Source organism: Pithys albifrons, chromosome 1 (genome assembly GCF_047495875.1).
Source record: "Pithys albifrons albifrons isolate INPA30051 chromosome 1, PitAlb_v1, whole genome shotgun sequence".
Taxonomy (NCBI): Eukaryota; Metazoa; Chordata; class Aves; order Passeriformes; family Thamnophilidae; genus Pithys; species Pithys albifrons.
The window spans coordinates 106299998-106313340 of record NC_092458.1 but is presented as its reverse complement, the minus strand read 5'-3'; positions in this window follow the sequence as shown (position 1 = coordinate 106313340).

Here is a 13343-nt window from a genome sequence, read left to right as displayed (position 1 = left end):
AAAACTAAAAAACCCAACCAAAACAAAAAGAACAAAACAAAACCAAAAAACCCCCACCAAACAAAAAGCCCCTCAAAGCCCCCCCAAAACAAAACCAGAAAAATAACACCACTCCCAAAAAAATCCCCCGAAACCACACAAAAAAAATCCCCAAACAAGCAAAACTCCCCCCAAAAAACCAACATTTTTTAATTCTTTCAAATAATGCTAGCTGGCTCTTGATCATTTGTATTTGTTTTAGGGAAATGTAGGAGGTATTTTAAGGCTTTGTTAGTAGAAAAATCTGCAACAATGTGTGTCACAGATCTCATCTAAGTTTTGACTGTAACAAAGCTCAGAACTGTTCACTCCTTTCACAAATCAGCAAGCCATTGTGCTCATTTGGAAGTTTTATTTTAGTAAAGAGAGATTAGGTATGTTCTTAAGGTATATGGAAAGTGCTTTGCTCACTTGTCAAATCCAGCCCTTAATTTCCAACATGCAGCAGCCTGTCCTCGTTATTATTCAGGGCAAAGGTAGCACCTGTGGCAGGTACAGGCCACAAAATCTGATTTTGTTTTATTCAAGTGACCATTTGACTGTGTGATATTTATAATCAGATGGATTAATGTTCTTTGGCTTTCCTCTTCAAATTGGATAGAAAGCAATGTTGTCTTGTTAAATAGATTCCTTGCCTGCTCCATAATTCTTAGAGAAGACTGAAAATCCCACAAACAATTCTCTTTGCTTTCCCTCGCCACAGCCTGCACTGTCATGTATCACAGGTGTGACATGGGGGCAAAAATTATCTCACTTTTCTAACATACTTGAATGTCTTATGTATTAAAAGCAGCATCTTCTGGTCTGGTAAAAAATATTGAGGAGGAGAAGGACAGAAGGCTTTTGGGGTCATTTTCTGTGAAGCAACTTTCATGCCATTTCCATAGTTTTTTATTTTAGTTTTTGTAAAGTTTCACTTGCTACAGATAATTTAGTTCAAACTAGGAACACCCAATATCCAGGGGCCTCTGAGGGATGACTTAAAATAAACACTACAGCCGAGTAGTGAACTTATTTAATTTGTAACTATATCTATGCCTTTTTTTAGAGCACTGTGACTGAGATTTCAAATGAAAGACAATGCAACTTCTAAAATTTCTTATGTAAAAACTCTGTTGTTTTCTATTTTAAAGACAATCTTTTGTCACTCAGACCTGATTTTTTTATGGTAACTGTTTTTCTTAATTTTCTGCCACTGAGAGAAGTCAATGCCTTTGAATATACCTAGATTAGTCCTATAAAATAAAACAGATTAAGTTCACATAATTAAAAATTAGTATTATCCTTTGTTGGATAATCGTTCAACTAAAATCAGTGGGTTAAAGCTGACTGTTTGAAAGCTTAGTTTTTCAGATTTCACTAGTTTAAAGCAAACAGTGAAAAGAAAGAAGACAGACACAGGTGTTCTTCCTGGTGCCTCATGTTTTGGTACAGGGGACCAAGACAAACAGCAAGTATTGGACTGGAATTCATATGGACATTTCTTCCATCAGGTTGCACTGGGAATAGATATGAAGAAGTTGTGATAGTCTGGGAGGTTTGTGTCTGAGTGTTTAGGTAATAAAAATGTCGTAAAAATGTTTGGATCAGATACACACACGTAGAACAGACAGGACTCCTGAAAATACCTCTGAATATTGCTTTGCTGATTGGAAGCAGTGCTTTTCACCGGTTTATTCTACTTATCCTTGAGAGACTTATGGAGCTGGGGGTGGAGAAGGAGGTGAAAGGATTTTCTGCAGATGTCTTGCCTCAAACATATTCTGTCAAACAATAGCTGAAACTTTTTTGCTATTCCCTGTGGTTAAAGTGAGGCAAAGGGCTCTAACTGAGCAAGCTGAACTTCATCTTCACCAGTATCAGGGCTCAGATTGTTCTAACCTTGTAATTGTCTCCAAATACGTGCCAAGTATCTTGGCCAATAGAACTAAAGCAACAAATCTAGGCCAGCAATTTTTTTCTCAAATAATGTAAGTAGAACACAGCATAAATTTTGCAAACAATGAATAAATGTGTTTTATTTTATATAGGTTGACCTGTGTGCTATTAGCTTGAAGACAAACTCATCAGCTAGCAAGAAATGGAGCAGTGTTTGTCTTGCAACTGTGATGAGTGCTAGGCAGAGGAAAAGGAAACATATTTTCTATGGATCAGACAGACAATCAGCAGAGGTTTTTTACCAATACATATTTAATTCAAATTAATTCCATAGTCACACCAAGAGAAAATTCTCCATCAAATACAACTAAATACTTCAAGTCTAGTAAAAATGTTAAGAAAAACAAGTAGTTCATATCTCTTATGAAATTCTCAAGGGTTGCACAGAAATGTCACTTATCTTTGTTACTACTGATCAGAGTTGTATCACAACAGGATCAGAAGAAAAGGAAGTTGGGAGGGAAGCTTAGTCTATTTTCTATGGTAAAACCAAGTGTGATCATCATTTAAAAATTAAAAATAAAGGGATTGTCCTTGTTGTTTCTGAAGAAGTTTTCATTCTCTGGTATTGGACTGGCATGCGTTAATGAAGCATGAACCAGTATCAGATAGACTTTGAATTAATTGATGTATTTCCTATCTCTGTCATGAATCAATCAGTTTCATTTTGTAGAATAAGTTCCTACCGTTTCAGCACTGAGGAGAGAAAAATCCCAATGCTTAGATAGCCACCAAGCATTGCTCAGTTATCCTATGCCACAGCCTAATATTTCAGACGGTTACACAACTTTAGAAGTATTTTCTGGAGAGCACTTTTTTACCTCAGAGCAGCTTTTAATGTGCTCAGTTCCTGCACTGCCTGCCCACTATGATGTGCAATGCTAAGTGGATAACATAGGTATGTTCTTACTGGAAGATGGAAAAAAATTATTATTAGTAGGGAGGATGCTCTTTTAGGAATCCGCTGTTGGGCAGCAACCTTATAAAGGGGAAGTTTCAGTGCAGTTCTTAAAATATTCTACCATGAATGGTTGCTGGTTCCAAAAGAAAAATAAATAACTAATCTGAAATATATTTAGTAGCCATACATTGGAATCTATGCCTTGAAGGTGAACAATAATGACAAATGGAATGGAGGATCTTCATTGAAGGACATTGGCATTTGAGGAGTCCAACAGACTATTTGCATAGTTCTTGTTTGGAAAGTGTTATAAGAAAGGAAAAGAAAGAAAGTGATGCATACAAAGTAAGAGCAATATATGAAGAATAAGAAAGCAATGTAAATATCAACTGGGGTCAGGTTGTCTGTGTCAGGATTATGTGTGCTTAGTTTTCTAGTTGTTTTTTCCTGGTTGTTTTTAGTTTGTTTTGTTTTTTTGTGGTTGAGTGTTTTGTTTGTTTGGTTTTGGTTTTTGTTGATGCTGTTTACATTTTTGGTTTTGTTTGTTTGCTTTTTTCCAAAATATATAGGAGTTGCTGAAATTAACTAGTCTGTTTGAGATCAGCTTTGGAGATAAACTTGAACATTTTCAGAACATGGATCTATTTGTTGGGTTATGAGAAAGCATTGCTAATAAGCCTTTTCCAACACAGATTGAGTGATGGAGATAAAGGGGGGGGGGAACTGTGGGAGAAAATGAGGGCTCATGGATCCAAGTTTTATGTTCAGTCCTAATAAACACAAGTGTGAAGCCCAAAGAGTAATTTGTTAGCATTGCAAGCATTCTGAACCTTCTAGGCCTCTTAAAAAGAGAGATCAATTGGTAAATGATGATGCCACAGTGACAGATATTATTTGGAGATCAGTTTAGAATATTTTTTTATTTACTTTTTCAATTTATCTTTATTGCTTTAAAACAACAACAAAGTCAACAAAAGCAATTTTCTGAGGCATATGTAACTCTCCACCTGAAGAAAAACATAATTTATCCTTGAATTCTTTCTGCAATATTACTCATAGATTGAGTCTCTCTCTTTGTATAAACCTTTGCTGATGATGTTGATTTCTTTAAATACACTTTGCAGCAGTATTTGATATGTCTTCTGTCAGGTAAATTTAGCCTGAAATCAGGATTGTGCTGCAGTCTTTAAACTGATCTAGCTGCAGTGGTGTAAACATCAGTTATGATGCAATTCACTGGTTGTAATTTAACCTTCTCCATTTCTTTCAATTTTCAGGGGTTTGATTTCACCTCCTATTACTGTTTTTTTTAATTTATTTGATTAATTTTTTATATTTCTGCAATATCCAGAGGACAAGGTCCTGTGGTGTGGAAGATCCCGTACAAACATGCAGTTGATTGCTGCACTTTCTGGAGCAGGAATCATCTCTGAAGAGTGTGTTATTAATACAGGAGGAGAATGAGATCCACAAGTTTTAAAACAAGCTGTGTGTTTCCTTTAGTTTGAGTCTTTCCCCTCCCCATTCTCTGGAAGGCTGAATTCCATTCAGCTTTCCACTGGACCTGCACACTTTTCTCCCTTTTAATTGTGTATCCTCTCAGTGGACTCTCCTGAAACTCAGGGCCGTGAGCTATATTACCTCCCCTTTCTTGCTGAGACTTGCTCTCCTGGCTGGATGCCTCTCTTCCCATCTAACAACCTTTTTCTCATTTTCAGCTCTGTCCAGAGGATTTGATTACCAGATGTGTGCACTTATTTTCACTCATCTAGCTGCATTTATGGATGTGTATCGGTAACCTTGACCTGTTTGTAAGGAAAATGTTCTTCTTGGGTAGCAGCAGGGGACAAGGAAGAGGAAGGAAGGATTTTTTGTTTGTTCAGTCATAAGATTGCACAGAGCTACTTAGGACAAAACAATCCCTCTCATTGTGGTAATCTTACTAAATGGTTGGATATGCATTTTTATTAAACTTCTAATACCATAACTGGCAGGTACAACCATTTCCAGACAATATGGTTCATTCAGTACTTTACTGGAACATTTATGGTACACTGGGATGTGAGTAGCATGGTGGATAAAGGCAATTATTATTGTAGCACAGGATAGATCCAGGTTAGGGTTTTTCTTCCTTTCATTTCCATTTTAAGTGAAAGCAAGTCTGGCTCCCTATTAGACTGGTCATGTCAGGAAAAATCAAGTGTTACACCTTCTCATCATGTTTCCTGGGTTGCTGGAGTGTTATAATGAAATCTCTTAGAAGTTAATGTAGCACTTGGAACTGTGACGCTATTCAGAGTTCAAAAAATAATAAAGGATCATGTTCCAGTGGGTGTCATCAGTTATCAACAGCACAATAAAAATGTAGCAACAAGAATAGCGACACTATCCCTGTGCCTTTCACTTTGCTTCAGCTGGTTTGAGTTACTTTCAACTCGTGGTAAGGATTTAATACCTGAAAGCATTTTGCTGCTTGTGGTATTTGTTAGAAATGTAACCTGAACTGCTGTGATGGAGGAACACCTGATCAAATTTGCAGTGACAAGAGACTGACTGTTTCGGTTTTGAAATCAGCCTTGACTTTTCAGGATGAGAAAACAAAGATGAAGTAATCCCTTGCTGGGTGTTCACAAACAGCAGGGTGTAGCTTTCTAAACAACATCAGGGCAATGGGTTGTGACATCTGAGAGGACATGGTTTGTGCCCATGTGAGACACTTGGTGTTTTGAAGCTGGGCTGTGTAAATGTCCACACCAAGAAGGCTGCACAGCATTCCTTTGGAGAGTTGTACATAAGATAATAGATGAGATATATGCCATACGTGTTATCTGACAATATTTAAGGGAAAATGTTCCCTTTTTTCTGTCAAGGTTTTGTGATACTTGACCACCATCCAGTGCTTTATTTACATTTGTCCTATGGAGTTGCTCTACTTTCCTGAAGATAGCAAAATTGTGTCATGTAAGGGAGCTTTCCTGACTGTTTTTAGCCAGCCACACCTGTATTTGAAGTATGACTGGGTGTCTGGCACTAAGTATTAAAAGGTATGTGTAGCACCTTCCACAGTATTTTTTAGAAGCATAAAGAATCTCTGGTACATTGAGTGCAGTGTGTAGGAGAAAAGGAGAAAACAAAACAGCTGGAGTGCTTTCTGGGAAAAAAAAATAGTTATTATTTCAAGTTTCAGAATTTGAGGGGAGGAAAAAATCTTCCTTGCATTTGAAATAGCACATATGGGAACCATCATATCTAAACATTATATTTTATGCATGTACTTCTGAAGCAAGTCTTATCTTTTACTGTCTCAGTGTCCATGCATGACATGCACATGGGAAAACAAGTACATTTTCTCTACAGCAATACCCACTGGAGGTTTTTCCAGTCCAACTCTGATCTTTTCCTTGCACATAAACAAGTGTGTTTCTTGTTGCTGTGTGTAAATATTATCATTCTTGATATTTTTATTTGGAAATACATAGAAGGTTAGTCCATTTTGCATTATGGAAATGACTGGCAAGATGAATCGATTAGTTTTGGTGTACTGCCATAAAAGAAATACAAAAACAAATATGATGCATAAATCCTGTGCTCCTCAGTGGGTTTAGCATTTTTTATTAGTTGGAAAGTATCTCTATATAAATGCTCACAACACCTGTAGAAAACAAGACACCTGAAAGCAGCAGCAGTATCAGTGTTACTTTTCTAGCAGTACTGTGTTGTAACCTGTCAAAGGCCACAGGGATGTGCTGTCTGAATTAATACAGGTTGGTATATGGAACAGTTGTATCAAGCAGGGTGAAATCTTCTTGTTACTGGTAAGGAAAATTGAGTTTTTTCATCCCAAATTATAGGGGCCAGAATCAGACCTCTGCAGCCTCTGAAAAGCAGAGTGAAATTAGAAGAGATGGAAAGAAAGGGCCAGGTAGGTCAGAGTGCTAGAGAATTTTGTTTATTTCCCCCCACTGGAAGAGGAAAACCACATTCAAATCCTTGTGTTACTTTTATTGAAAGAAAATATATGCTGTGTTTATCATCATTATGTTTTAAGAAAATCATAGAATAGAATCATAGAATCGATTGGGTTGGAAAAGACCTGCATGGAAAACTTGTGTCGATTTGGGCAATAAGCTAAATTCACTTTGACCATGGGACAATTCTCATTGTTCTGACAAACAGAGCAATACCCTAGTATACCTAATGATCTCTTTCTCAGGTGATTATGGTGAAGAATGGGAGGGTATTTAATGCCTGTCTCTTGTAAGGGTTTTTTTTTTAAAAAAAAAGGGGCGAGGGGGGGGAAGGTGCTGCAGTGTCACCATGTGGCTGCATATGGAACAGAGAACATGCAGCAAAATCAACGTCTATGTCCTTGAAGTACTGAAATTCATATAAAGGGGATCACTTACTTTAGCAAGCCATAGGCTCAGACATTGCATAGCAACACAACAAGCATTAGTTTAATGCTCTCACTTGAACTTAGAATTATGTGTTTCATCTCCACAGTCTAGTTGTACATCTTAGGTGCATCTTGTTTGTTCAGCCTTTACCCAAGAGCTCTTTATGTGGTCATATTGTGTCTGTGGATTTCATGACTGAAGGACAATTTTGTAACAGGGGGAGTACTACAGATATGTAAGCACTTAAGGGAAATAATTATAACAGAAGATGTAGATTTGCTTGTCCCATACATATTGAACATTACTAATTTTTTATTTTCTTTTTTTAATACTAAACTGCAAACCAGTGCTTTAGATAGTGGTAGAAGTAGACTCTTAACACAAAATTCCCTGTTAGTTAAGGCTTTTATCAAAGTCCTAATGAAAAGCTAAAATTCTGAGGTGTTGAAAATAATACAAGTAAAATGAGGTTAATTTTCTGAATTTTTATGAGGTGCTTTATAATTTTTTCCTAAGAAGTTAGGAAAATATGAATGTTTTAAAAGGTTGAAACTCAAACTAAGGCCAACCATGTTAAGTTCTCTGGTGGTTTTGCTTGCTTTAGTGTTCTAGGTAGGCTGATGCTGAAAGTGCACTATGCATGCATTTCTATGCCTGCATTTTGACCAACTGTACAGTGATGGCATGAAGTGCCATGGGAAATAGGCTTGAGAGCCCAGCACTACAGGCAGCACCGCCATCATATCAGAAGCTCTATCCTGCCACTGCTTCTCTTTAAACCTTTTATTAACTTCCCTGGCTGAAGACATGGGGTAAAGACAAATTCAGAGCAGTTATGTACTCCTACCAACACCGAGATGCATGTTTTCAGAGCACTGTATAGCTAAATGCCTAAACAACCCCCACTGATACTAATGGGAATCCCACAGTGAAATCCCTGAATATTTCCTTGAGCATGTACTCATTAGGGCTTCCTCTCCTGCCCTCTGTCTCCCACTGCTGTTTTCAAGTACAGTGCCAAGAGGTCTTTTTTGAAGCAAAGCACATGAACAAGGAAATAGCTAATACAGACATTGCCTTCTGAGTGACATATCTATGCAATTATGACAGTCCTTGTGGTATGTATGTCATTCATTTGATGCAGGAGAGTAGAACTTAAAGAACTATAGCAAAGAAAGCTAATTTCTTTTGTGCCTCATGCGCTACATCCGAGGATCATGATGTACTAATTTTGTCAGGGATCGACTTGTCAAGGATTTCAGCATCACAGAGGTGTGTAAAATCAAGGAGAGGGCAGTGATGCAGACTGGGACAACAAGCATTGCAGGGAAGGTTGCTGCTGTGCAGAGAGCACAGTTTGACTTAGGAACAATCCAAATCCACAATTATCAATACGTTTCAAAGAGTACCTTGTACTGAATACAGACTTATTTATAGTGGGAAACCTATAATTTATTAATCCTAGCTATTAAAGTAATACATAGGGTTCTTTGATTGATGTCTGCCTCTGATTTCTAACAATTCTGCAAAGGGAGGAGACCTAATGTAATAGATATGCAAATTTTCTCAGTGGTAAAAAGGAAATGTTTAGGTGTTCTCACCTAAATATTCCCATGGCTATATATATGGGTTTGACTTGGTTAGTATTTTTTGTTCTTTGCCAGTTAAACTAGGCATTGTTTTCCCTGTTGTTCTTTCTTCAGCAGCACACTTGTTTGGAGAAGTCAGAAGTCTGTGGAGCCTGTCCGTGTTCAGACGTTTGGGACCTGGGAGAGCAGGTCCTGATGGTGAAAGCTGGTTCTCCTGTTTCTGCTTTCTAGTGTCTCAGATTTATAACTGGGGATGGCAACCTCTTAGATCACTTCTACTAATTGCCACTGCAGTCTGAGGAGCCAGGTTTTGAGCAGTTCTTGTCAGTGTTTTTCTTTATATGTCTCCAGCTTTTTGTAGGTGACAGCAGCAGGAGTTTCTTCTATCTGTGCATGCAGAAGAAATGCAACTACTGGGCATAAAATGTTCTTTATACATGTTTTGTCCTGAAGGCTGACTGGGAATACCTGCCTGTGAAAAACTAAATCATTCTGAGGAGAAACCTGTGCTTGTGCACTGTAGCTACTTCACATGGGCAAAATATGAACACTCTGTGTGTGCTCATTTAAACAGGGGGCCAGTCAAGGAAAACTGTGCCTGTGAACTGCTGACATTTTTCACTCAAGACAGAAGCAGCAGTAGGCAGAGGTGCCCAGGGGCTGGCAGGAGCTGCTGGGCAGCAGTTCCAGTCAGCTCCAACCCACCCACCACAGTGCATGGCTGAGCCTCCCAGCCATGATGGTGGTGCCTCAGGGACAGCTGGGATAAGGGAGGGCAGAACCCGCTTGGTGGTGAGAGGAAAAGTATGAGAAACAGCCCTGAGAGCCCCAAGGAGGGAGTGGGAGAAGTGCTCCAGATATCCCAGCAGGTCTCCTCTGCAGCCCATTGTGGACCAGATACTCATGCTGCAGCCTGTGGAGGAGGTGGATGTTCCCCGAGAGAACTTCACTTCAGCCTGTGGAGTGCTTATACAGGAGCAGGTTTATCCTGAAGGACTGCAGCCTGTGCAAAAGACCCTCCCTGGAGCAGGAGAAGTTTGTGAGAAGGAAGAAGCAGCAGAAATGAGCTGTTACTACCTGACCACATCCCCTGTTCCTCATCCACTCTGTGTCACTGAGGGATGGCAATGAGTTAAATTTTCCATCAGCTGAGTCTGTTTTGTCAGTGTTGTAGAATGGTGAGTGATGTCACTGTCTTGAGCTGTAAACTTTTGCATCTTATTTTGTCCCCCGTGACTGCTTCAAGATTAGTTTTGTTTTAAAGGTGAGGGTAAACTCTGAGGATGAGATTTGGTATGTTAAAACTAGGGACTGAGTGCCTTTTAAAGCATGGGTAGGTATCCAAGCCTTTTCCATATGTTGGTCAGCCACCATTCAGGACTGACAGTCTCCCATCCTGGGAGGCCAGGTGGCTTTAAGTTGTGTAACACTGAATACAGACCACCAAATCCTGCCCTGATTGCTAGTTTATAAGGTGCAATGTATGCATTATTTACTAGTGGATGCAGGTTTTCTGTGTTTTAAGGGAAGTGGTGGAACTTCCTTGTGTAACAGCGTATCAGAGGTACCTGTCAGCAGCCATCCTTCATTGCCTTGTGCTTTCACCCGGTAGCCCAGACTGACATTGCCTCCCTCAGAGACTCAACATATGGACTGAGGGGACTATCATCTTGCTCTTGACATCTTGTGCTTAGAGGACTTCCTAACTTTGCATTTTCTTTCAATTACAGTGTTTGTTTTCTGTATTTGAGGAGAGTTAACCTGAGGTTACAAAACAGTTGACAGATAAGTGGAGTTACAGCTGGGTAGCATAGGCTCTCTGCTTGGCTGCTGGCTTCAAGATTTGCTGAAATATTACCTAAAAGAGGTAACTAAAAGCAGACTGTCATGTTCAATGTAGATTAAGAAATTCCAACTGTGTCCTAGATGCATATTTTTAATACAACAATAATCCTCAGTCATGTAGATGGGTGTGTTCACTCCTCTGCACAGTAATGCTACTTCATCATGAATAAGGAGAATAATACAATTGAAAATTTTAAACTTTGTCTCTGGGTCCTGGTAATTCAAACCTTCCACAGTATCATAGCATTTACTGCCCTTCAGGCAGACCCACTTACTCTGTCTTGAGATGAAACAACATGTGAAAGTAGATCCATTATATAGTTTGGTGTTGCTTTGGTCCATGTATCAAATGATAAACCCCAGAGGGTTTGCTCTTGAAAATGAACATTTTTTGAGGTTTACTTAATGCACATGCAAGAAAAAGAAATAAAACTATGTTGAAACAGAAATTTAGTTCAGTTAACTCAGTTACAGCCACAGCTTATGGTGTGAACATACAAGTGAACATGGCTGTGAACATACAAATTCAAATACTCACATAGTGACAGCACATGTAACTTCACCCAGAGAATCCTATTCCCAAAAAAATGAGAGAAGGGCAAGGGAAACTAGGGTTATGGTGGGAGGGGTACTGCAAGGTAAAAGTGCTTACAGCACCATAGCTACTGTGGAGAAAGAGACACTTAATCGTATGTTTACATGCCTCTACAATCAGTTTAATTAAATTACTGTCAAAAGCGTATCATTCAATTTTTCTTCTTTAGGAGGACTAAGTGCAGCCTGAGGAAAGGATGAATTCTGAATAAGAAGAACATGCAGTTGAGTAGGAAATTAGGGTTAACATAACCCTAAAATAAGTTTCTTTTTGGAGTAAATGAAGATGAGTTTTTTACTAGAGCGGCACATGCTTTTAAGTGGCAAAGACTTTAGGCAAACATTCTTTATGTATTCTTAAAACAGCTTATTAATAATTTTCCTAAATGTGACTTCTCAGGGACATTTAAATGGGCAAGTGAATGTTATATTCATTAATTTAAAAAATAAATTAATTAAAATATTAAGAAATGGGGAAAATTGCACAAATAATATACAAAACACTGCATGTACATGGCTTATAAATCTACCCAAAAATAATGCACCTTTATCCGATTTTGTTAATCAAGGTTTTAAAAATGTAGGCTATATATTTATTGTGCATGTAGCCCAGCATAATTTCTTGGAAAAATTGAATTAAAAAATGGGATAAAAAACCACTCTAACTATTCCCATATAGGATTGTTTGGCTGAATATTGTCATGAAAGATACAATAGTGAAAATCTTTCACTGAATTTTGATTTGTGTGTTGGTGTCATTATGCAAGAGTAGTTTACAACTATACTGATTTGGCCCTGGGCAATGAATTTCCAAGTTTTTAACACTTCTGACCCAGGTATTAAATGATAACTAAAGTTTTCTTACTGAAACTTTTTTTACAGGCCTGATATTTTACTTCAACTTGCTACTAGTCTGGTGTTGCCCCAAATTTAAGTAGTAGTCTTGAATGCTACATTTTCCATCTCTTATGCCATTGCTGCTTTTCCAAAGAAGGTTACAAGCCCAAGCCTGGAAAGCTCTATTCCATCATCAGAGAATTTGGGATTGTTAGAGTTACTGAAACAAAAAAGGTCATGTCAATATTTGCATCAGGTCCTTTACAAAAGCAAAGTGTTTGACATCTGCATCATATTAGGGCAGTCCAGTTAATGGGAGCTCCTGTAGTGTATAATTGAGCTGCAGGTTTTTGGCAGTTCTGAAAGTCAGTTTATCTACTTATTTATGATCTACAGTTTCAGGTATGTGGTACTTTTCTGGAGTGAAGGGCCAGAGTTTAAACATGGAAGCAAGAGCCTGCATATTCTTTGAAAATTTGGACCATCATTCAGAAGCTGAAGATGTATCAAGTAAATACGCCAAACAGCATCATAATTAACACTGTTGACATAGTATGGTGTATTTTAGGAGTTTATAAGAACTTGAATGAGGGGCTGAGGCTGATAGTACTACATGCTACCAAAATATATGGCAAAAGATGATAGTTTGTCAAGAAAACAGCAACTGAAATTATAGAAGGATGTAGAAAGCTGCTGCTATACATGATGCTATTCTAAAATAAGAAAACTTATTCTAAACATAGATATAATTTTAAACTATTATCCATTTCCTTTTATGCCAGATGTAACAAATCAGCTAATCTTTTAGCTGAAATTTCTTAACTTACACTGTTATAAGTGTTTAGTCTGCTGGAATGAGTTTAAAAAAAAAAAAAAAGAAAGAAACCCACAGTATGGTAGGGATTATAAAATAAAATGAAAATCTACCCATGTTTAGAGGTGTGTGATTTCATTTACTTCAATATAGTGCTTGAAATTTTTCAGGTTCATTCCTACAAGCAAGAAACATTAGTTTTTCTCTCTCTGTAAGCACAGAACACAAAATTGCATATTTTCTTTAAGCAAAACTGCCTTTCATTCTTTCATGAATACTTGAAGTTTTCTGATGTTATCCTCTAACAAAAGCTTCAAATCAGCAGTAATGCACTTGACATTATGGAGTGGGGTTCTTGAATAGAGGCCATGCTAAGGTTTTTAAAAGGT